The following is a 26,797-nucleotide window of genomic DNA, read 5'->3' as shown; positions in this document are numbered from 1 at the left end:
ATGAATTCAATCTTCATGGAGTATCTGGATAGATTCGTCGTGGTATACCTCGACGATATTCTCATCTACTCGAAGAACGAACAAGAACATGTCGAGCATCTAAGGCTGGTATTGATGAAACTTCGAGAGCATCGCCTTTATGCCAAGTTTTCAAAATGTGAATTTTGGTTACCCAAAGTGACCTATCTAGGTCACGTAATCTCTGGTAAGGGTATTGCTGTCAATCCCGAGAGAGTTCAAGCCGTCCTTGATTGGACTCAACCTGAATCGGTTAAGCAAGTTAGGAGTTTTCTTGGTCTAGCGAGCTATTGTCGCCGCTTTGTCGAGAATTTCTCCAAGGTTGCAAAGCCTCTAACTGAACTCCTCAAGAAGGATAAAAAGTTCGAGTGGACACCACAGTGTGAGCATAGTTTTCAGGAACTGAAAAGACGCCTGAGTTCCGCACGTGTGTTGCTACCACCAGATTTTTCTAAGGAGTTTGTTATCTATTGCGACGCCTCGCGACAAGGATTAGGTTGCATTCTCATGCAAGATCGTCATGTGATTGCATATGCGTCTCGACAGTTGCGTCCACATGAGGATAATTATCCCACACATGATCTTGAGCTTGTAGCTGTAGTCCATGCACTAAAAACCTGGCGACATTACCTCCTCGGTAATAGTTGTGAAATATTCACTGATCGCCAAAGTCTGAAATATATCTTCACCCAGCCGGATTTGAATCTCAGGCAAAGACGGTGGGTTGAGTTGATCTCGGATTACGACTTAGGGATAACTTACACCCCGGGGAAGGCCAATGTTATGGCTGATGCACTAACTCGTAAATCTTATTGTAACAACTTGATGCTACAACAAGGTCAACCACATCTCTATGAGGAATTTCGGAAGTTGAATCTTCATATTGTTCCTCAAGGATTCCTTTCTACCCTAGTGGCGAAGCCTACCCTTAGGGATCAAATTATAGCTGGCTAAAAGCGTGATAAGGGGATATCACGGATCAAGGAGAATATTATTAGCGAAAACGCTAATGAATTCTCCATGAATGATCAAGGTGTTGTGTTCTTCCAGAATCGTCTAGTGGTTCCTAAGAACCCACATCTAAGGCAGTTAATCCTTAAGGAGACTCATGATTCTCCTCTCACCATTCATCCCGGTAGTACTAAGATGTATCAGGACCTACGCCAGATGTTCTGGTGGACTAGGATGAAGAGAGAAATTGCTGAGTTCGTTGCTAACTGCGATGTTTGTCGTCGAGTTAAGGCAGAACATCAAAGGCCTGCTGGCACCCTTCAACCTTTAGCTATTCCTGAATGGAAATGGGATAAAGTCACTATGGATTTCATTACCGGATTTCCCAAGACCAAGAAAGGAAATAATGCTATCTTTGTGGTCATTGACCGTCTCTCCAAAGTAGCTCATTTTCTTCCAGTTCATGAGAGTATAACAGCTAGCCAGCTAGCAGAGTTATATGCCTCTCGAATAGTGTCTCTTCATGGTGCTCCCCTGGAGATTAACTCAGACCGTGGGAGTATCTTTACTTCTTGCTTCTGGGAAAGTTTTCAGAATGCTATGGGGACTCACTTATCTTTTAGCACTGCTTTCCATCCTCAATCAAGTGGTCAAGTAGAAAGAGTGAATCAAATCCTAGAAGATATGGTCCGAGCTTGTGTTATATCATTCGGTATGAATTGGGACAAGTGCCTTCCATTCGCCGAATTTGCTTATAACAATAGTTATCAATCAAGCTTGGTCAAAGCCCCTTTTGAAGTTCTCTATGGACGAAGATGTCGAACACCTCTTAATTGGTCAGAAACCGGAGAGAGGCAACTCTTTGGCCCGGATATGATCCAAGATGCACAGAGCAGGTTCACATTATTCGTGAAAAGTTGAAAACAGCCCAGTCTCGTCAAAAGAGCCAATATGGTCGTCATCATAAGGCTGTGACCTTTGAAGTTGACGAGAAGGCTTACCTTCAGGTTACACCTTTGAAGGGTACCCATCAATTTGGTATCAAAGGCAAGTTGGCTCCTCGTTACATTGGTCCCTTTCGCATTCTTGCCAAACGAGGAGAAGTTGCCTACCAGTTGGAACTTCCTCCGCATCTTTCCAAGGTTCATGATCTCTTCCACGTCGCGCAACTCCGATGTTGCTTTTCGGATCCTATCCGTGAAGTGGACCACGAAACGCTTGATCTGCAAGATAACCTTTCATACCGAGAATACCCCGTGCGTATGCTTGATCAAGCTGAGCGTACCACTCGACGTTGAAACCTCAAGTTTCTTAAAGTTCAATAGTCAAATCATTCTGAGAAGGAGGCAACATGGGAAAGAGAGGATCGTCTTCGACTTGAGTATCCCGCGTTATTCCCGACGACTTCTAAATCTCGGGACGAGATTCTTTTGAGTGGGGGTGAGTTGTCACATCCCTAAAACCCTAATCAAGTATAGCATTGTGCTCATATCTTCTTTGCATTGCATCCAAGAAAATTTCAACAAGATCAAAGCAAGTGGTGAAGCAAACCTCAAAAACCCTGGCCACTTCTCAAATTCAAAGAAATTATAAACTTGTTCAAATCAATGAACCCAAAATGGTCTCAAAAAAAGTTCAACTTTTCTGATAAATCATGGAAGCAAATAAGCAGTGAAGGAAACTATTTTCATAACACATTTGGCATTTTATATAAATGCAAAAAGCTACTGGTTTCAATTTTAAATTTGAATTCAAAAACTTTAAGTTTTCAAAAATGCTGAAAACTTCAGGAATGGTTGGATATATTCGAACAAAAATTCTGGTGTTTTCAAAATATTTTTTGTAAACTATTTTGGAGCTGAAATAAATAGCAAACCAAAATAGTTAGGAAAACAGAAAAAAAAAGGAAGAAACACCTACCTGACGCTCACCTAGCCCGGCCCAGCTTCTTCCCTGTCGTCTTCCTCCCCCGCCAGTGGGCAGCAGGAGGTGGCCGCCGCGTACTCCGGCGGGGCCACACACCTGTGCGCCTGCCTGGCCGCCGCTTCGCGCTAGCACGCGCGGGGATAACCTCCCGAGCTCTGGCCTATCCATTCCCGCGCACCATTCCCCCTCTCCTCTCGGTTCTTTCCTCCCCCCACTGCCGCCATTGACAGGAGCTCCAGCTCGAGCTGCCCGTGCCTCTGGCCACTAGTTCTCTCCCCCGAGTGCCCTATTTGCTCTGCCTCGACGAGCTGGTCCTCCTTGCAGAAGTAGAAGTCCCCTCGAGCCCTGCAACGCCCACGGCACCGTCGTCTTCAAGCTTCGGCCGCCGGCGAGCTTCGTTCGATTCGTCGCCCACAGCGCTTCCCGGAGCCGTCTAAGCCCTCCACTGCACTCCCCGTGAGATTGCGATCATTTCCCCTCTTCTTCCCCTCGGTTTCGTGCCCCCTAGCCACTGGACCGACGAGCCCGAGCTCCGGCCGTCGCCTCCGCTCATCGCCGGTGACCCTCGGTCCTCCCGAGCCCTCCCTGAGGCTAGTACTGGATGAGGCCGAGCCTGGGGATCCTCCGAGTGCTCTCGACTCTCGATCCCGAGCACTACAGCCATCTCCGGCGACACTCAGGCACAGATCTGCCGCGGATTTGGTCGCCGCCGGTCAGTCTCCGGCAGGGGATGACCTGGCCTCTCTAATCGGCCGGTTTAAACTCTAAGCAGTCGCTGACAGTGGGCCCCAGGCCAAGTCAAACACAATCAGGGGCTGGTCAGTGCGGGATCATCCATGTGAGGCTGACTAGTGGGTCCGCCTGTCGGGTTTGACCTAATCAGCTCAGCCGACGGCTGACGCCATGATGACGTGGGGCTGACGCAGTAAGTGGAATTCTGATTTAAAAGAATTCCAGAAAAATTCCAAAACTTCTAAAAATCATAGAAATTAATCTCTAACTCCAATGAAAATAATTTATATATGAAAAAGTATCAGAAAAATCCAAGGAATCTGAATATGGCATTTTCAAACATGTTTGAAAATGTTACTGGACCAAACATGTAGAATAATGAATAAGTTAAATTTTATAAATGCTATGGAGATGGAATTTGAAAATCATTGAATTCCACTTCAAATACTAGGATCAAACATTGTTCAATCACAACCAGCAACTTAACATATCATTTCCATGCATCTTAAAAACAAGTTGATCTGAGCATCAGGTCGAATCAATTAAAATGGTATTCGAGAATACCTCGTTTGAAGTGATATTTGAATCTGATTCAAATCAACTTCAAACCTAATAAATGTTAGCTATATTAGCATACCACCTTGCATCCTCATGCCATGCTTATGCATCATCTTGTTGCATATGATTTTTATTGATTGTTGTCATTTCTTTCGGTAGGCTCCGCACCTCCGGATTCCACTAAATATCCGACTAACGGATATTGTCCCTCTTCTGAGCAACAAGGCAAGCAACCATTTTGATCATCCCAATAAATCCCATGTTCTCGCTCCTGCACTTACTTATTGCATTAGGATCAATTGCTCAAATGCTTTTGCCACGTTAGTTGAACCCACTTCCTTTGCATGACTTGTCTTTGTCACAGTAAATAGCTGAACCTTGCAACCTAGCATACCTGGTAGATGCTTGAGCCATGATGTGCCATATCCTGCTATGCATGTTATGCTTAGAGTTGTGTATGGTCTGTCATCTGGGAGATGAACAGAATTGTGAGAATGTGTTCAGTAAGTAAAGGTTGTGTGTTGAACCTGATTTGGTAAAGGTACCGGTGAAATGCTATGTAGGAGTACATGGCGGGTTGTTTCATTGGAACCGTCCTTAGGACCTGAGTTCTGTGTATGTAATCCAAGATGAGATACTACCACATGCTGGGCCCTGATGGTGGGCTTGGGAACCCTGCACACATCGTTTGGGGCCGTTGCGGAAACCTCGGCCGTACTTCCGTGCGGGTTACCCTCAGATAGGCGATAGACCTGGACTAAGTATTAGTGTGGTTAACGGTCGTGGCCGACTCCCTCGCTGGGCTTCCGCTTGAAGGTTGCCGAGGTGCATGACGTGCACATGGCGATAAGTGGCGAGAGCGTGTGTGAAGAAGTACACCCCTACAGGGTTATGATCTATTCGAATAGCCGCGTCCGTGGATACGAACTACTTGGAGACATATGTTGTTCATAGATAACTTCAATGGCTACTCATAAAATTGTCAAGATAAGCGTGAGTGTCGTGGACGACATTTCCGTATGGAGATGGAATGATTCCACGATGGAGTATTGTTGTGGTGTTAGTGGACTCGTGTGCGAGAAATCAAGTTGTCAAAATTATTTAAAATTGCAAGTTATCTAGCCACGAGTCAAATGCTGGCTTTTCGCATGAAACCCCACAATTCCTTATTGATACATTGCATGAGTAGATAGTTATCCTAAAGTCTTGCTGAGTACCTCCGTACTCATGTTTGCTTAATACTTGTTGTAGAGGTTGTTAATGACCCTAATGGAGGGTTCTTCCTAGACATCGACGACGACGCGTAGCTGGTATCCCAGCTATGATCTGGCCCTAGGGTGGGTCTGTAGTATAGTTAGGCCATGTGCCTTCTAGTTTCATCTGTCTGTACTCAGACAGTTTAATTACTTCCGCTCGCTTGTAACTTGAATGACTGTTATGATGGGTCGTGAGACCCTTGCTGTGTAATATTACGTGTGTGGCTCTTCCGAGCCTTTTAAATAAAGCTTGTATGTTCATGGTTATGTTGTGATGCCATCGATGTATCTATACATATCGGTATGCCATGCGTACGTGTGTCTTACTTGATATGTATGGGGTTTGATTATCTAGCCGTAGACTTTAGTAGCACTCCTTACAGAGAAATGCCCCTTTGTGATCCAACGAGCCATGGCAGCTCGCTACTGCTCCGGACACATGGAGTCCTTGTTGCTTGCTACGACTCGTCTACATTCGCTGGTGACCGACACCTGCTTTGCTGGGTCATGTATGCCTATCCCTATGCGGAACTGCCACTTTGGTTTATGACTAGACATGTCGATCCGGGTTCTCTGTCACTGGATTGCTAGCGACACAATTGCATACGCGAGTCAAAAGGCGCAAACGGTCCCGGCTAAGGTAAGGCTGCATCCGTGGGGATAACCGTGCGTGAGACCGCAAAGAGATGCGATGTGTTACAGGCTGGATTCCTATGACTTAGGATCGGGGTCCCGACAGGAAAGTGCAACGAAGTAAAAAGTGTAAGGCTGAAAAAATGGTGTGCAGTAGACCCGGGGGCCATAGTGTTCACTAGAGGCTTCTCTCAAAATAGCAAATATCACGGTGGGTGAACAAATTACTGTCGAGCAATTGATAGAACCGCGCAAAGTCATGACTATGTCTAAGGAAATGATCATACATATAGGCATCACGTCCGAGACAAGTAGACCGATACTTTCTGCATCTACTACTATTACTCCACACATCGACCGCTATCCAGCATGCATCTAGTGTATTGAGTTCATGACGAACAGAGTAACGCCTTAAGCAAGATGACATGATGTAGAGGGATAATCTCAAACCAATGATGAAAACCCCATCTTTTTACCCTTGATGGCAACAACATGATGCGTGCCTTGCTACCCCTTCTGTCACTGGGTGAGGTCACGGTATGAACCCAAAACCAAGCACTTCTCCCATTGCAAGAATCATAGATCTAGTTGGCCAGACAAAACCCACAACTCGAAGAGAATTACAAGGATATGAAATCATGCATAAGAGAGATCAGAAGAAACTCAAATAAGATTCATAGATAATCTGATCATAAATCCACAATTCATCGGATCTCGACAAACACACCGCAAAAGAAGATTGCATCGGATAGATCTCCATGAAGATCATGGAGAACTTTGTATTGAAGATCCAAGAGAGTGAAGAAGCCATCTAGCTACTAGCTATGGACCCGTAGGTCTATGGTGAACTACTCACGCATCATCGAAGAGGTCATGGTGTTGATGAAAAAGCCCTCCGTATCCGAATCCCCCCTCCGGCAGGGCACCTGAACTTGCCCCAGATGGGATCTTGCGGAGACAGAAGCTTGCGGCGGCGGAAAAGTACTTTCGATGATCTCCTGATTTTTTATGGGATTTTAGGGAATATATAGGCACAAAACCTAGGGCATAGGTGGCCCAGGGAGCCCACAAGTCAGGGAGGCGCGGGCCCCCGGCTTCCTGATCTTTTTTTGTTTTGGAAAAAATCTTTTTGGCAGTTTCATTCCTTTTGGACTCCGTTCAAAATCCTCCTCTGAAAGGGGTCAAAGACATGGAAAAAACAGGAACTAGCACTTGGCACTGAGTTAATAAGTTAGTCCCAAAAAATATATAAAAGACATGGAAAACATCCAATGTTTGACAAGATAATAGCATGAAACCATCAAAAATTATAGATACGTTGGAGACGTATCACGAGTCAATCCGCTTTTTGGACCCTGAACTCGCCTTGGTTAAAACATGAATGGTACCGGCCACAGACACACATGGAAAATAGGGAAACCATTGGTTGACTGAACCTGCTTCACTGAAGCTTGTCTCACGCCTGATCAGCCGGTCTAAAAAACTTGGGCTGTTGCAAAAGCCTTCTTAGGGTAGCACTAAAGTTTTGCAAACTCGTCCTATCCTGTCAAAGCTCATCGAGCCGACAAATTATTACGATTATCTCCATGGCACTGCCGCAAGGTTTCGTAAACCGTTATATGACTCGCCGCGACTCACTGAGCCGGCTTCTTGCTTATAATTCGCCATGACTCATTGAGTCGGCCTATGGTGTTTTTTCCCTAACAAACAGGTTGAAGAAGTTTTTCCTTGTCAAAATATGATACTTCCTAAACTATCAAGCATCAGGATTGGTAAATCGACTCATGATTCGCAAAAAGGATAACCGTTCAGAAATGTCAAGCAAAAGGCATGGATGGAAGATTGTTTCCGTGAAACCTAATAACTATTACATGGCTCACTCGGCCATACCGGCGTCATCTCCTGGTCAAGAAGAGATCAAATTGTTTTTGAAAAAATGATTACATCCTGGGTAGACTTAAGCCGCCTCCAGGTCGCCTTGCCTTGAGCTCTCTCCATCTTCAATTTGTAAGTCGCCCAGCTTCCAGTTGCACTTGGACAAGGCGACGAATTCATCTTTGTCGCTCAGAAAGGTAGATAGGTCTGCTTCAAAGTCGAAGGGATTCTTGCGCCGGCGAGGAGTCAGGCTGGTAATTTTGAACGAAGGAGGAGTCACCTTTTTATTGTTGTCATCATATGCAGCCTGGTATTTGTTTAAGTCCAAACTGGTCGCTAGCTGAGTCACCGCGGCACGGGACTCTTTGACAACCCGGTGGTAATCGTCTTTGGTGAACTATGACTCGTCATCCTTCAGCTCAGGGTAACCAGCTGCTACCTCCGCTGGCTTGAGCTCAGGGGCATAGTCCAGGCACCGACTTAGGGTGGTCAGAGCTCCCTTGCGGGCGGCTGACCTCTTTAGTTCATCTACTTGTGGTGGCAACATTGACAAGCAACCCAACATATTCTTGATGGACTTAATTGGCTCCTTGTTGCCCATCACTTCCTTTATTGTCATCATGCTCCCCGTATAAAGCTGCTCTGTAAAGGTGTAAATCGCCTTCAGCTTCAGGATGCAGTCGCTTTGAAGGTTGGTGGCTCGAGGACCTACACAGGATAAACAATGATAATTAGTATTTGCAAACTAAATTATGACTTCTCTTTCTGAACGAGAGAATTGCTCCTTGCCAAAGATGGCTTGGGTCAGGTTGGAGACATGTTTTTTTAGCCTGGAGAGCTCCTGTAGGGCGGCTTCTAGCTTTGCCTCGGCTTGTTCCACCTGCTTCAGGATGGCAGCTTGATCAACATTGGCTTTCTTCTCGAATTTTTGGTGGTCGGCTTTCATTTTCGCTATATCAGCCAGGGCCAGCCAATATTTTTCTTCAGATGTAGTCCGAGCATTCTGCTAGTCGGCTAAGTTTTTCTTCAAGTCAACAAGGGATGACTCGACCCGGGTCACAGACTCCTGCAAAAAAAATTTGGGGAGACAAGTTTCAGAACTGTTGCAAGCAACATCACTGAAACTTGGGGGCTAATGTATGATTCGTTTCGAAGTCATACAAAATTCAAGACCCGGCTCATCTCAAAAAAGATGACCCGGCCCTTGGGGGCTACAAGTTGAAGTTTTATCTAATTCAAGAACCGACTCATCTTTTCTAAAGATGACTTGGCCTTTGGGGGCTACAGGTTGAAGTTTTTATCAAATTCAAGACCCAGCTCATCTTTCAAAAGATGACCCGGCTCTTGGGGGCTACAAGTTGAAGTTTTTATCTAATTCAAGACCCGGCTCATCTTTCTAAAGATGACCCAGCCCTTGGGAGCTACAGGTTGAAGTTTTTATCTAATTCAAGACACGGCTCATCTTTCAAAAGATGACCCCGCCCTTGGGGGCTACATGTTGAAGTTTTTATCTAATTCAAGACTCGGCTCATCTTTCAAAAGATGACCCGGCCCTTGGGGGCTACAGGTTAAAGTTTTTCTATAAATTGAAGACCCGGCTCATCTTTCAAAAGATGACCCGGCCCTTGGGGGCTATGGACATATATGGGTCTACCAGATATTGCAACAAACATAATTTAATCAAAGCAAGACTAGTCTCCTGCAAGGCTAATGGGTGGAAGAACACATAATAAAGGAAGTAACTCATGTTTGACTCTCGTCATGTTGATCAAGCTCTTCTCCATTTCATAACTCGTCTCCATGCGACTTACGAAGCCAGATCAGAGTTACTCAAATTCAAGCTTCTCATAATGGGGAAGCATTAGCTTAGTGATATCTTGTTCCGCGGAAGGATGGGACTCTTTTGATGCGTGTTTGGATAACACTGCTGTTGCAGGTTTGGAGTAGCCAGTACGAGTAATAATTACGGTATCTGGATCTTCAGTTGCCTTGGAAGAGCTCGGTGGGTTAACATTTTCAGTGGTTTCCTATAGAGGGCCTGGAGAGTCGATCCGGACGTCACGAATGTCATCCATAGGATCATCACGAGCCGCCGCTTGGTCTTCATCAAACTGTGGGGCAGATGTGCTCATGCCTAACACCTCAGTCATGTTAGGAGCAAAAGACAAGTCGCCAATTTTTCTCTTCTTTGCTTGTGCTCTGATATGAAGACATCAAAGTTAGAATAAATAACATTATTGGGGAGGAAAAAGCTTAATAAAAGAACTTACCCCTGTACATGAATCATTGGTGGAAGAGCTGACATTACTGAGTCGCCAGATGAAGGAGGAGAGACCTAAAAGAATAAAAGTTTAAGGAGTGAACGAGTTGTGAATCACATTTTCTACAAGGAGGAGAGTGTGTTAACAGGAGTATACCTCACTTTGGCATTTCCGACCGGTTGTCTTTTTAGGTAACCCGAAAACTAAGTCGCCAGAATGGCTTCGGGTTTTACGTTTTGGAGCATACTTCGCCTTCTTCAAAAGGAAATCAGGGTCCAGACAAGCATTTGGGTGAGACATGGGAACTTTTCCACAAATCTGCCTCGTCGACCTAGGTGAAGAGGAAGTTGAGTCGGAAGAAATAGAAATTACCTCGACCACGTCATCTTGGCTCTCACAAGTCGGAACATAATGATGACAAATAAAATGGTAAATTTTTACCTCTGACTGTTCTTCGCCGGCTCGGGACTCGCCGACGATGGATGACTCCTTGACGGCGGCTTTGCCCTTGCTCTTTTTCTTCTTCTTCGGTTGCGGCTTAGTTGTTTTCTGGGCAGTCACCTCTGGCCTTCGAGACCAAAATGCATCACCTTTTTGGTGGATAGAATCAAATTTCAAACCTGGAACATTGGCACATATGTTGAAAAAGGTAAAAGGAGGCGACTTAGATTGTTACCGGTGGACCGGGTTGGAGAGGCAGAAGGGCTTGAGCCTGACCTTGGCACAGTTTTCCAGGGACTCACCGGCCAACTTCTTGATTATGTCGACAATGTCTTGCTCGGTGAGTCTTCTATGAAAAAAGCATTGGGGATGGTTCTCGTTGCCATCATACTCGCACATCAGACTATCACGGTGACTCCGGGGAATAATTCTCCACACCACCCAACAACGGAATAGGTCAACCCCGGTGAGCCCGTTATTGGTCAAAGACCTTAACTCGGAGAAGATGGGGATGAATTCCGATTCTTCTTCGGTAAGTTTCTCTGGCAGCTTGAAGTCCATGGGTAAGCGATCTTCTCTATAACCCGGAAGTGGGTTCTCACCTGGGGGAGAAGTGTCACGACAATAAAAGCAAGACTCGGCCCAGCCTTTGGGATGGCTAGGACGGAGGACAGACGCAAACCCACGTTCGCGGCGCCGCTGGATGTTGACCCCCCCTGACTTCCAAGTTGGGCCCGTTGCTAAATTTGGTCTGGCGGTTCAGATGGAAGAAGTTCCAAAATAATGGAACTGTGGGCTCTGTCTGCAGATAGGCCTCGCAAAATAGTTGGAATTGACAGAGGTTACTGATAGAGTTGGGCCCCATATCCCGAGGGTGAACATTGAGGTAGCGCAGAGCATCTCTAAAAAACTTTGACCCAGGAGGCTTGAAGCCTCGTTCAAGATGATCAATAAAAACAACTACTTCCCCCTCGGCAGGATTGGGAATCACCTCGCCTGGGGCGGTCCGCCAACCAACAACTTCCTTACGATCAAGATAACCCGCCTTAACATATTTCTCGACAAAGGCGTCATTAATCTTGGTTGGTAGCCAATTGTATTTCGAGATACTGACCATGACTACAAAAAAGATGGAACAAGGCGGCTCATTAAAACGTGGTAACTCGCCTGTTGGAGATCTACAATATGTCTGTAGGGACAGTATGACTCGTCGTTAGGTGACCAAAAGTCTGGATATAAGGATATTCTAACTCGCCAGTTGAAGCGATTTACGGTATGTCTACAAAGGTGTTACGACTTCCCATTCGACAATCAAAGGCGTAGCTATGGTAATGTTCTAACTCGCTGTGGTGGAAGAAGATGAGTGGCGACTCAGAAAGAGTTTTTTCCTTAGGGATATTCCTGGGAGTAGGATAAACAAGTTTCTAAAAGAAAGCAATAAAATACGGATCTACGGGTGGATCAAATTAAAGAGATAATGCTTCACGAAACTACAGAGACTACGAAAGCGAGAATGCAACGGGGATGCTGTATGAATCTATGAAGTAAAAGCATCAAGATGGCCGGGAGATGCGGCGTAACTACCATGACCTACCGTCGCAAAGGATCTACCATAAAGAAGTTTACGGATCTAAAAAGGGGGGAAATGTTCGTCGCATTGCTAAAGGTAACCTAGAAGAAAATGGCAGCGAGGTCTAACCCTAATAAAGGGAAGGTGCTCACCTGAGAGAGAAGGACGATCCCCGGAGGCGGATGCGGAAGATCTACGGCGCATGCTGCGCCTTCGGTTGGCCTCGAGGCATCCGGACCACGATGGCTGGAGACGGAGCTTCGGGAACGCGAAGAAACATAGGCGCAGGCGCGAGGAAGACGAAGTTGGGGTAGGTGACGGTGCCCCACTCCCCCTGTGGTTATTTAAAGGTTGGTGGCTGGAAACGATGCGGCAGGCGCGGGAATAGAGGCGACAGATTGAAGATTTGCAATGATGGCACCTGGATTTTCAGGATAATTAAATGGTGGTGAGAAAGATCCGTTTGGTGGTTGCATCATTAAGTCCCGAAATTGGAGGGAAAAGGTGATGTCATCAAAAACTACTTGGCGGTTCAAACAATTCATGATGGATGGCGGCTTGTCGTTCGTCCAAAGATGGGAGTGATACAAGTCGCCCCAAAATGAGTGGAAGTTCATTGGCATGAATAAATTCAAGTCAATCTGGGGCCTAATGTTGGGGATATTACCTGCGGTGTAACCCGCCTTAACTGGCCGGGTCACTAAAGGGGCGACTCATCCTTTGGTAATGCAAGCCTTGGCCCAGGGGTCCAGGAGCCGGATGGTGGTTCAGGAGTGATGTAGAGGATAGGCCACCAAGAAGGTTTCCAGTCTTGGAAAGCACGGCGACTTAGAGATATGGAAAACCATGATCTCTAGCATGGCTAAGACTCTTGTAAACGCTAGGACTTCGACCTGTATATAAAGGCGAGTCCCTGGGGAAGATAGGGCAAGTTAGAAATCATCGAGAGCTAGGTCAGGCGAGTTACACCCTCCTTGTAATCGAAACCAACATCAATCTACACAAAGCAGGATGTAGGCTTTTACCTCCACACGAGGGGCCGAACCTAGGTAAATATGAGTCTCGCTTTTGCTCACCCCCTTTGAGTCGCCACCAAGGTGTGATGGCTCCTTCACTAAGTCCTTTCACGAGGACATCTGTCGTGACAAAACCACGACACACAGGATCTTGTATTACGGAACGAGTAAAGAGACTTGCCGGTAACGAGATTGAACTAGGTATGGAGATACCGACGATCGAATTTCGGGCAAGTAACATACCGTAGGACAAAGGGAACAACGTACGGGATTAACTGAATCCTTGACATAGAGGTTCAAGAGATAGAGATCTTCGTAGAATATGTAGGATCCAATATGGACATCCAGGTCCCGCTATTGGTCATTGACCAGGGAATGTCTCACGTCATGTATGCATAGTTCTCGAACCCGCGGGGTCTGTACACCTAAGGTTCGGTGACATTTCGGTATAGTTGAGTTATAGGTGTTGGTGACCGAAGGTTGTTCGGAGTCCTGGATGAGATCTTGGACGTCACGAGGAGCTCCGGAATGGTCTGGACATACATTGATATATAGGAAGTCATGTTTTGGTCACGGAAAGGTTTCGGGCTCATCGGTAGTGTACCGGGAGTGCTGGGAAAAATATAAAAGGTGGAAAAGGTTTCCAAGTGGAAGGGGAATCCTACTAGGAGTAGGATTGGAGGAGGACTCCTCCTCTCCTCCCACTTTGGCTGACTCAAAGGGGCAGCCCTAAGGCCGGTGGCATCCCTCCTCTCCTCCTATATATACTAGAGCTTTTTACGGTTTTGAGACACAACAATTGCCACGTGTTCCCTCTACTTCTCTCTAGATATGTTTCTCCTCTAGTCTAGTTCAGCAGTGCTTAGGTAAAGCCCTGCTGGATGAGTTCACCGCCACCACCACCATGTCGCCGTGTTGGAGAACTCATCTATCCCTCCACCCGTCTTGCTGGATCAAGAAGGCGCTGATCGTCATCGAGTTGTACGTGTGCTGAACGCGGAGGTGCCATCCATTCGGCACTAGATCGGGATGGATCATAATGGGATAGCGGGACGGATCGTGATGAGATCGTGGGACGGGCTGCGATTTGGATCGCGAAGATGTTCCACTACATCAACCGTGTTATATACGCTTCCACTTAGCGATCTACAAGGGTATGTAGATTCACTCTCCCCTCTCGTAGATGATCATCATCATGGATAGTTATTGCGTGTGCGTAGGAATTTTTTTGTTTCCTATGCAACGTTCCCCAACCATTGTTGTTGTTGTTGGTGTTGGTGTTGGTGTTGGTGTTGGTGGTGGTGGTGGTGCTGCTGCTGCTGCTGATGCTACTATTGTTGTTGTTGTTTTTGTTGCTAGTGCTATTGTTGTCGCTGTCGCTGTCATCGTCGTTGTTGTTGTTGTAGTTGTTGTTGTCGTCGTTGTCGTCATCGTCGTCGTCATTGTTGTTGTTGTTGTTGTTGTCTTCGTCGTCGTCGTCGTCGTCGTCGTCATCGTCGTCGTCGCCATCGTCGTCATCGTCGTTGTCGTTGTCGTTGTCGTCGTCGTCGTCGTTGTTGTTGTTGTTGTTGTTTCCCTTGGATTCCATGTACCTATTACTCAAACATGCCCCCTCACATCCCCGAACATAGCGCTCCTATGGGCGTCCACGGGAGGCAACCCATCGTAGTTGTGCATCTCAGACGGGTGTGGTATCATGGTCTTGGATTCCTGGGCGGCGACCTTGGTGGTGGTAGCCGTGGTACTCATGGGTGGAGCTCGCGGCTCGGGTGTGGACAGGCCGCCATGGTTATGCACGCGACATGGTGGTTTGTGTGTGGCGTGTGGTGATGATGGTGCATTAAACGAGCTTGTGATAGTTTGTTATGCATAGGGCGCACGTGGGTGAAAACCTATTCTGGCTCTGGCAGGTCGCATGCGGCATTTTCTATGGCATAGTTCCCTTCTTCAAGGCGTCGTCGTGGCTTTTCTTTTTCTCCTTTGTTGCTTCGGTGGAAACCCCCATCCTTAGATGGGGTGGTGGCGACATTTTGGTGACATTCCCTTCCCGAAGGCGTCATCTTGGAGCTCCGAGCTCTCCATACACGACTTCTCTGTGTACATGTTCTTATCACCCTTGTATCGTAAATTCAGTATGTGTTGTATTGTCGAGTAGAGTATGTTGAGTTATATGATGATTGATTGTTTCTTTATACGTAAATTGAGGCACAAGGCCTTTTTGGTAATACACAAACATCCAAATGCTAGGGTGTGGCATTGAAGCTCAATACCAATGTCTTGGTATATTGGGTATTGGATCTAATGCATTAGCAAAACGTTTAATGCCTAGATCCAAATAACGAGTTATAGTATCTAAAGGAACGAAATCATAATTATACCGGTAATCGTGCTCTGCGTCAAGTTGGAGTGGTTACGCAGGTCAGACCCTGGCAGGCCAAGGCAGGGCATTCTGATGGTAGAGGACAAGGAGACCAAGCTTGTTTTGAACAACATGATCAAAATTCCACTAGGCGATGAAAAGGTGTTGTTTTGGAATGATAGGTGGATACATGGATTCACGGTGGGATGAGCCATCGGCGTGTTTCACATGCTTAGGGGAGGAGGATAACATCGATCACATTCTAGTGCAATGCATCTACACAGGAGAGGTGTGGCACCGCTGTTCTCACGCTCTCTAGCTTAATATCCAGCCCCCTACAGAGTCAAACACCTTCATAGAATGAAGGCTCACACAAAGGAGAAGTTTCTCCGGTAGGACCTTGCGTAGTTTTGACTCTTTCGTGATCGGGACAACTTAGTCACTTTGGAAGCAAAGGAATGCGAGGGTGTACAACGGAGCGCAATGGTAGAGAACCCTATCTCAACTTGTCGAGCAGGTTCTATCACACATCAAGGATTGAAGACTTGTTGGTTCTGGTGTAGATGGTTTAGGGCATAACCAAGGCCGACCAGCAACCTCCCGCAATGGTCCAAACCTCTGAAGACATCCAACAGGGTCCTGTGTCGGTCTACGAACCGGTGGGAACACGATGTTTCCCGCAAGTTGAAGACAAACACGGGGGAGGTTTGCAGGAGTCCGGAGCGCTACTTCGCCCGATTCTGGCCACTCCTGCACACCAATAATCCCTCCCCCTTCCCGCGTCGGTGTACGACACCATGACCATCAGCAAAGCCCCTACCCATTACATGGACATGGTGCAGGAGGAGCGATTCTAGGAGGCACAGGCCGCCACCGCCTATAACCACTGATACGTCTCAAACGTATCTATAATTTTTGATGGTTTCATGTTGTTATCTTGTCTTCTTTGGATGTTTTATGTACCTTTTTATATCTTTTTTGGGACTAACTTATTAATTCAGTGCCAAGTGCCAGTTCCTGTTTTTTCTGTGTTTTTGACTCTTTTCAGATCTGATTTTGGAACGGAGTCCAAACGGAATAAAAACCCCGAAATGATTTTTCCCGAACGGAAGAAGATCAGGGGGCCTCTGGGCCAAGCCAGGTGGGCTCCAGGGAGCCCATAAGCTCCCACTCCGCCACCAGGGGGGAGGTGGTGGTGTCAGGGCTTGTGGCCTCCCTGGCCGCCCCCTGACCTAGATCCTTGGCCTATATATTCCCAAATATTCAGCAAAAAATCAGGGGAGCCTCGAAAATAATTTTCCGCCGCCGCAAGCTTCCGTTTCCGCGAGATCGCATCTGGAGACCCTTCCCGACGCCCTGCCGGAGGGGACTTTGGAGTTGGAAGGCTTCTTCATCGTCATCATCGCCCCTCCAATGACTCGTGAGTAGTTCACTTCAGACCTACGGGTCCGTAGTTAGTAGCTCGATGGCTTCTTCTCTCTCTTGGATCTTCAATACAAAGTTCTCCATGATCTTCATGGATATCTATCCGATGTAATCTTCTTTGGCGGTGTTTTTGTCGAGATCCGATGAATTGTGGATTTGTGATCAGATTATCTATGATATATATTTGAGTCTTTGCTGATTTCTTATATGCATGATTTGATATCCTTGCAAGTCTCTCCGAGTCTTGGGTTTTGTTTGGCCAACTAGATCTATGATTCTTGTAATGGGAGAAGTGCTTGCTTTTGGGTTCTACCATGTGGTGACCTTTCCCAGTGATAGTAGGGGCAGCAAGGCACACATCAAGTAGTTGCCATCAAGGGTAAAAAGATGGGGGTTTTATCATTGGTTTGAGATTATCCCTCTACATCATGTCATCTTGCTTAAGGCATTACTCTGTTCTTATGGACTTAATACACTAGATGCATGCTGGATAGAGGTCGACGTGTGGAGTAATAGTAGTATATACAGAAAGTATCGGTCTACTTCTTTTGGACGTGATGCTATAGATATAATCATTGCATAGATATCCTCACGACTTTGCGCGGTTCTATCAATTGCTTGACAGTAATTTGTTCACCCACCGTCTACTCGCTTTCATGAGAGAAGCCACTAGTAAACACTACGGCCCCCGGGTCTATTCACATCCATCGTTTACACCTTCGCTTTTACTTTGCTTTCTTACTTTGTTGCTTTCAGTTCTCACTTGGAAAACAATCTATAAGGGATTGACAACCCCTTCATAGCGTTGGGAGCAAGCTTTTGTGTTTGTGCAGGATCTTGAGATACTCCTCCACTGGATTGATACCTTGGTTCTCAAACTGAGGGAAATACTTACCACCGCTATGCTACATCACCCTTTCCACTTCGAGGGAACACCAACGCAAGGCTCCAAGGCCACGGGGGAAATCCTTTGCATACTCGCCTAGGAAGTCGCTTAAGGCGTAGCCGCAGCAGAAGGATCAAGCCAAGCATTCTCCCGTCGACGTGCCTATTGCTGGCGCCATTGGAAGGTCTTTTGTTGCAGTAGCAGAAGTATTTCTGGCGCCTTTGCCGGGGAGGAGAAATCAAGATCTATCCAAGTAGGTCTCACAAACTCTTCTCTTGCATTTACTTTTGTTGCCAGTTGCCTCTCGTTTTCCTCTCCCCCACTTCACATTTGCCGTTTTCGTTTGCCTTTCTCCTTTGCCGTTTTCTTTTGCCTTTGCCGTTTCCCTTTGCCGGTTTTATTGCTTGCTTGTGTGCTTGTTTGTTTGTTGAAGTCATCATGGCTGAAAACACCAAACTTTGCGACTTCTCGAGCACTAATAATAATGATTTTATTAGTACTCCGATTGATCCTGCCACTAGTGCGGAATCGTATGAAATCAACGCAGCTTTGCTGAATCTTGTTATGAAAGAGCAATTCTCTGGCCTTCCTAGTGAAGATGCCGCATACCATCTCAATACCTTCATTGAGCTTTGCGATATGCAAAAGAAAAGAGATGTGGATAATGACGTGATTAAGTTGAAACTTTTTCCTTTCTCGTTGCGAGATCGTGCAAAAACTTGGTTTTCTTCTTTTCCTAAAAATAGTATCGATTCTTGGGATAAGTGCAAAGGTACTTACATATCCAAGTATTTTCCGCCGGCTAAGATCATCTCCTTACGTAACGATATCATGAATTTCAAGCAACTTGATCATGAACACGTTGCACAATCTTGGGAGAGGATGAAGCTTATGATTAGAAATTGTCCCGCTCATGGCTTGAGTTTGTGGATGATTATATAAATCTTTTACGCTGAATTGAATTTCGCTTCTTGCAATATCTTGGACTCCGCCTCAGGTGGAACGTTCATGGAAATCACGTTAGGAGACGCTACAAAACTCGTAGACAATATCATGACCAACTACTCTCAGTGGCACACTGAAAGGTCGCCTGCTAGCAAAAAGATGCACGCTATAGAAGAGATTAACTCGCTTAGTGCTAAGATGGACGAGTTGATGAATTTGGTTGCTAGTAGAAACACTACCGTAGATCATAATGACATGCCACTATCTTATTTGATTGAGAGTAGCAATGCTAGTTTGGATGTGAATTTTGTTGGTAGGAACAATTTTGGCAACAATAATGCTTTTACAGGAAACTATGTTCCTAGGCCTTTTCCTAATAACTGCTCTAACAGTTATGGCAATTTCTATGCAACACTTATGGAAATCACAACAAATTATGCTCTGATCTAGAGAGTAATATCAAAGAGTTCATCAACTCTCAAAAGATTTTTCAATGCGTCCATAGAGGAAAAACTACTCAAAATAGACGATTTGGCTAAAAGCGTTGATAGGATGTCTTGTGATATTGATGCTTTGAAAGTTAGATGCGCTCCTCCCAAGGTCTACTTGGATGAAACTTTGAAAGCTATGTGTATCTCCATGAATGAGAGCAAAGAAAGAACCGCCCAAATTCGCGCTAGACATGAATGGTTTAAAAGGGTGCGTTCTAGTGATGCAAATCACGAAGATCTTAAAGTGCTTGGTGTGTCTCCTCTTGCATCTTTGCTTTCGCGTGTCAAACCTACTTATGGAGGGGCTGGATATGAATCCACTTTGGTTGAAAAACGCCCCAATGATTCGGAGTCCACCTATCTTGATGATAAAGGTGTGGAGAGTGGATTAGAAGAAGTCAAAATTTTGGGTAGTAATGAAACTCCCACTTTGGATTTCAAGGAATTCAATTATGATAATTGCTCCTTGTTTGAATGCATTTCTTTGATGCAATCCATTGCAAACTCTCCATACGCTTATAGCCAAAGCAAAGCCTTTACCGCACATATCGTAGATGCTATGATGAAATCTCTTGAAGAGAAGCTCGAACTAGAAGTCTCTATACCTAGAAAACTTCATGATGAGTGGGAACCTACTATCAAAATCGAGATCAAAAACTATGAGTGCAATGCTTTGAGTGATTTAGGTGCTAGTGTTTCCGCGATTCCAAAGTCTTTATGTGATATTCTTGGTTTTCATGAGATTGAAGAGTGTTCTCTTAATTTGCATCTTGCGGATTCTACTGTCAAGAAACCCATCGGAAGGATCGATGATGTTCTTATTGTTGCAAATAAGAACTATGTACCCGTGGATTTCATTGTACTTGACATAGATTGCAATCCTTCATGTCCCATTATTCTTGGTAGACCTTTCCTAAGGACTATTGGTGCTATCATCGATATGAAGGAAGGGAATATTAGATTTCAATTTCCTTTAAAGAAGGGCATGGAGCACTTTCCTAGAAAGAAAATAAGATTGCCTTATGAATCTATGATGAGGGCTACTTATGGTTTGAGCACCAAAGATGACAATACGTGATTCCATCACTTTTTGCCTAGCTAAGGGCGTTAAACAAAAGCGCTTGTTGGGAGGCAACCCAACGAATCTATCCTTTTTCTTTCTGTTTTGTGTTTTCCACACTTTCATAATTCTGTTATGATTGTGTTTTTTCTGTTTCTTTTTGCGTTTGTGCCAAGCAAAACCATTATGATTAGTCTTGGGGATGATCGTTTGGTCATGCTGGAAAAGACAGAAACTTTTTGCTCACGAAAAGAATTTTCATTTTGTTTCTGTAAGAGATTTTGAGTTGATTCTTTTTGCTGCTGATTGCTACGCAAACTCTTCAGAGTGTCGTAATTGTTCAGAATTTTTGAAGTACAGAGGTACACAAAATATACAGATTTCTACAGACTGGTCTGCTGTTAACAGATTCTGTTTTTGTTGTGTTGGTTGCTTATTTTGATGAAACTATGGATAGTATCGGGGGGTATTAGCCTTGGAAGATTGAAAGTACAGTAACCCAACATCAGCACAAGTAGAATTTAAGGTTGCTATAGTACTTAAGGAAGTGGTGGTTTGCTTTCTTGTACTAATGTTATCACGAGTTTCTGTTTAAGTTTTGTGCTGTGAAGTTTTCAAGTTTTGTGTGAAGTTCTTATGGAAAAAAAGATAAAGAGTGGCAAGAGCTCAAGCTTGGGGATGCCCAAGGCACCCCAAGAGATTCAAGGATGTCATAAAAGCCTAAGCTTGGGGATGCCCCGGGAAGGCATCCCCTCTCTCGTCTTCAATCCATCGGTAACGTTACTTGGGGCTATATTTTTATTCACCACATGTTATGTGTTTTTGCTTGGAGCGTCTTGTATCATAGGAGTCTTTTATTTTTGTTGTGTCACAATCATCCTTGCTGCACACCTAGAGAGAAAGACATGCACACACCGTGATTTTGTCGAGCTTCACTTATATCTTTTGGTAGACAATTCAGCTCACATGTGCTTCACTTATATCTTTTGAGCTAGATACTTTTTCTCTATGTGCTTCACTTATATCTTCTAGAGCACAGCGGTGTGTGTCTTGGTAGTTTATCTATGCTTTTAAAGTAGTCTCAAAAGGGGTAGTTATCCAAAGGGATACGAAAACTTCCACCTTCATGTGCATTGAATAGTTAGATAAGTTTGATTCATCTCAATTAGTTTTGAGTTGTGCTTATGGTAATATTGAAGTCATGCTAGTAAGGTGTTGTGGATCTAGAAATACTTGTGTTGAAGTTAGTGATTCCCGTAGCATGCACGTATGGTGAACCGCTATGTGATGAAATATGAGCATGATTAGTATATTAATTGATTGTCATCCTTTGCGTGGCGGTCGGGATCGCGCGATGGTTTATACCTACCAACCCTTCCCCTAGGAGTATGCGTTGAATGCTTTGTTTCGATTACTGATAAATTTTTTGCAACAAGTATATGAGTTCTTCATGACTAATGTTGAGTCCGTAGTTTAGATGCACTTTCACCTTCCACCATCACTATCTTCTTAGTGTCGTGCAACTTTCGCCGGTGCACAAAACCCACCATTAGCCTCCCTCAAAACAGCCACCATACCTACCTAATATGGCTTTTTCAAAGTCATTCCGAGATATATTGCCATGCAACAACACCATGACATGTGCCACCACGTCTACATTACCATTGCATGATCGTAAGATAGCTAGCATGATGTTTCCATTGATGTCTATGCCATGCTAGATCATTGCCACAGTACACTACCGAAGGCATTCCATATAGAGTCATCGTTACTCTAAGTTTTGAGTTGAAAGTGTGATGATCATCATTAATGGAGCATTGTCCCATGTGAGGAAATAAAAGAGGCCAAAGAAGCCCACCAAAACAAAAAAAAGAGGCCAAAGAGCCCACCAAAAAAATGAGAGAAAAAGAGAGAAGGGACAATGCTACCACTTTTTCCACACCTGTGCATATTAAGCACCAGGATCTTCATGATTGAGAGTCTCTCGTTTTGTCACCACCATATAGCTAGTGGGAAATCTTCATTATATAACTTGGCTTGTATATTCCAATGATAGGCTTCCTCAAAATTGCCTTAGGTCTTTGTGAGCAAGCAATTTGGATGCACACCCACTAGTTTTCTTTAAGAGCTTTCACATACTCGTAGCTCTAGTGCATCATTTGTATGGCAATCCCTACTCATTGACATTGATATTTATTGATGAGCATCTCCACAGCTCATTGATATGCCTAGTTAATGTGACTATCTTCTCCTTTTTTGTCTTGCAACCTCCACCACATTCCACACCATCTATAGTGCTATAACCATGGCTCATGCTCATGTATTGCGTGAGAGTTGAAAAGGTTTGAGAAAGTAAATGTGTTAAACAATTACTTGGCCAATACCGGGGTTGTGCATGATTTAAATTCGTTGTGCAATGGTGATAGAGCATAGCCAGACTATATGCTTTTGTAGGGATAACTTTCTTTTGGCCTTGTTATTTTGAAAGTTCATGATTACCTTGCTAGTTTGCTTGAATTATTATTGTTTCCACGTCAATAACAAACTATTGTTTTGAATCTAATGGATCTGAACATTCACGTCACATAAGAGGAATTACAAAGGACACCTATGCTAGGTAGCATGAAAGCATCAAAAATTCATTCTTTATCACTTCCCTACTCGAGGACGAGCATGAGTTAAGCTTGGGGATGCTTGATACGTCTCAAACGTATCTATAATTTTTGATGGTTTTATGCTGTTATCTTGTCTTCTTTGGATGTTTTATTGTAAGTGCATCTAGTGCCCCTTAGTGATTTTGTTTTGACGACTTATAGGTTAAGTATCTAATGTGTTTATGAGTGTACACAGGATCTATAAGTCATTGAGGAGTTTGAGATATTTGAAGAATATTGACCCCTAAAAATGTATATCTTCGGTTGAAGAAATTGGTCTGAAGCTGAAGAAATGAATCGCGAGGGATCTACGATGAAATTGATATTCCTCATGAAGATACTGAAATTGAGGAATTCTGTGTGTCCTGAAGAAAAGCACTTTGAAGAATTTGAAGCATGAAGATTTACTCTTTTTGTTTTATTTTCTTCACATTTGAGTTATAGGAACACCGTACTATTAAAGGGGGTCGAAGTTACACTTTGGAATGAATTTCCTCATGATGCTCAACCCAAGCCTAATCCTACCAAAAGCCTCAAGTGAGGAATACGAGTGACATGAGGACTCTCACAGTTGAGGGTTCCGATCGTTTTGATAGCCACGCCAAGTCATTGGTCTTATCCACTCCAACGGTCATATTATTTAAGGGCATTAGTGTCAAATCATGTCGGGATGCTCTCAGGCTATAAATAGCCACCCCGCACAACCATTAGTTGGTTGGCTGCTCCGTTAGAAACTGACACTTGTCATAAGAGCAACCCAATTCCTCAGAGTCTTCGAGAGTAATTCATCAGTGAGGAAATACACCATACACCGAAACCACAAACCAAACCTAGTGATTGAGCATCACTGAAGAAGTTGTTCCTGTGTGGGACTGAAGCCTGTTACCTTTGAGGATTGTGCATCCTCTAGATGGTTAGGCGTCATGGTCTAGAGCTTTCCAGCAGTCAATTGTGGATCGCCGGGTGACCAAGTTTGTGAGGGTTTGGAAGTCTGCCCTGAAGACTTACCACGAGTGTTGGACGAGGACTGTGTGTTCTTAGCCCAAGGAGAACACGGTAGGGACTATGTGTCCCGTTCTGTGTGTCCTTTGGTTTCAATACCAAGCCGCTCCAAACCAGATGTACGACTGTCACAGCAGTTGGAACTGGGTCATCAACGACTGTCTTCACTGAGAAACGGGTTCTAATTCTTCAGCTCCTTACTTTCCTCGTATTATGTGTTGATAACTTTCAGTGCTACTGTTTGAAGAATTTGCTGAATATTTTCTCTGAATTTCCTCAACCCCAAATTCTTCACATCAGTTAATCCTCCTCTGTATTCTGCGTGCCTGCTCATAGTGCAATCTGTTTTCACATTCCTCACTCCGAAAAACTGCTGTTCTGGAACTTTGCACTTCTGATCCTTTACTGTTTCCGCTGTAAGTTAGTCATCAGTGAGGAATTTCCTCAAAAGGAATTTCCTCAGTGATGAAATTCTAAAAATCTCCTATTCACCCCCGTCTAGTCGATATAACGCACTTTCAATTGGTATCAGAGCAAGATACTCCCTTGTTCTGTGTGATTTTGGTTTAACCACCTGGAGTTTTAGTTGTGTCGACTGCAGGCATGTTTAAGGTGACTGCAGCATGTCCTACCTTCGAAGGAAAGAACTTTCCCTTCTGGAAGAACAAAATGCAAATGCATCTACAAGCTATTGATAATGATCTCAGGTATATTGTGGAACATGGCATCCCCATCATCTCTGCTAGTGTCTCTACTGCTGATGTGAAGAAATTCAAGCAACTCGATTCTCAAGCGAAGAACATCATTTGTGGCCATCTGAGCCCACGCCAGTTTGGAAGAGTAAGTGCTTTGGGCTCTGCGACACTGATCTGGGAGAGACTGTGCAAGGTAAATGAAGGAGTATCAACCCAGCATGACTCTCGTGTTGATATTCTTCGCAATCTCTTCAATCGCTTCAAGAGACATGACAATGAAAGCCTCCAAGACACCTTTGATCGCCTCACTGACATATCAAATGAACTGCAAGCACTGGGAGCTCGAGACATCACTGATCACGAAGTTGTGAACAAACTGCTGAGATCTTTGGATTCTTCATTTGATACTTTAGTTCTGATGATTCAAGAAAGACCAGACTACAAGATGCTTGATTCAACTGATATACTCGAAAGGCTAAATACTCATGAATTCCAGCTAGAGGAAAAGAAAGATCTATATGGACCAAGCTATTCCAGACCACGTGCACTGAAGGCTAGAGAAATTTCCTCATCTGAAGAAGAAGACACAGATGACAGCATTGGTGACCCTGAAGAATTTGGACAGGAGCTTGCAATGCTCGTGAGGAAATTCCAGAGATTTACACAACATGGACAGTTCGGTAAATCTTCAAGAAGAGACATGAGGAAATCAGAATCTTCATCTGAGGACTACAAGAAACGAACCTGCCACAAGTGCAAGAAATCAGGTCATTACATTGCTGATTGTCCCCGTTGGGGAAAGGAATCAAAGAAGAAGAAATACAAGGATGACAGTTCTGATGACTCGAAGAAGAAGAAGAAATCTTCAAAATCCTCATCTTCAAAGACCTCATCGCACAAGAAGACTAGTTTCAGATAGGCTCGGGCACTTATTGGCAAGTAAATGGACTCCGAGGCAGAAACAGAGGAATGTGATGAAGAAGAGGGTTCTGATGAAGACTCAGAATCCGGACAAGCTAGTCTTGCACTGGCAACCACTTTCATGAGCAAGTCAATCTTCAATCTTGAAGAAAATGATTGCACCATCCACACCGATGACTATGCTGATGACTTCGCTCCAACCTATTGCTTCATGGCAAAAGGTTCAAAGGTACCAAATAATGCCTCCTCCTCTGATTCAAGTGACTGTCAACCTGATGATTATAAGAAACCCAGTTACAGTAAACTTTCTATCATTGCCACTAAACAACAAACTGCCGTGGCAAAGCTTCAGAAACTGCTAGATAAAAGTGATGATCTGTTGAATGATGAAATGAACCTTACCCAAATCCTCACTAAAGATGTGAAAAGTCTTCAGTCTAGATTTGATAATCTTCAGGATCGTTATGATACACTCCTCACTGATCATGAGAAGCTTTCCTATGAATTTCTTCAAAGGAAGCTTGATCTTGAGAAGCTGAGGATGTCTCATGATGATCTTCGTATGGAAAATGATTCATTACTAGCTCAACAGATCAGCGCTGGTCAAGTTGAATTCATTCCTCCATGTCTTAAATGCATTGAACACGAAACTGCTAATTCCTCACCAGAATCATCAAATGCTACTATTGCTACAAATTCTTCAACTGCACCTCTTGTGTCTATTTCCTCACTTGAGGAAAACACAAATGTTACTGATGAAAATGCAGGGTTGAAGGAATTGTACGTGACAGGCATATACAAAAGCCTCAAAGGACATCAAACCCTTTGTGATGTGCTCAAAAAGCAGATCTTGAACAGGAACCCGAGGAAAGAAGGAATTGCCTTTGAGAGGAAATTAAATGCTGATGGATCTTATTGGAAACCTGAGCAGTATCCCAAAACCTCATGGGTTGCTGCTACTGGGCCTCCTTTTGATCCATCTAATCTAACTGGCTTTTCATGTGAATTATCCTCTTCCTCGGATGAGTCATTTGACTCCAACTATAAACTGTTCAAAAATCAATCTGGTGAAGTATTTGCTCGATATGTTGGAACTAACTGCAGGAATGGCCCTCCCTTGAG

The sequence above is a fragment of the Hordeum vulgare genome, chromosome 2H, assembly GCF_904849725.1.
Source record: "Hordeum vulgare subsp. vulgare chromosome 2H, MorexV3_pseudomolecules_assembly, whole genome shotgun sequence".
Lineage (NCBI taxonomy): Eukaryota > Viridiplantae > Streptophyta > Magnoliopsida > Poales > Poaceae > Hordeum > Hordeum vulgare.
This window is presented reverse-complemented; position numbering follows the sequence as displayed.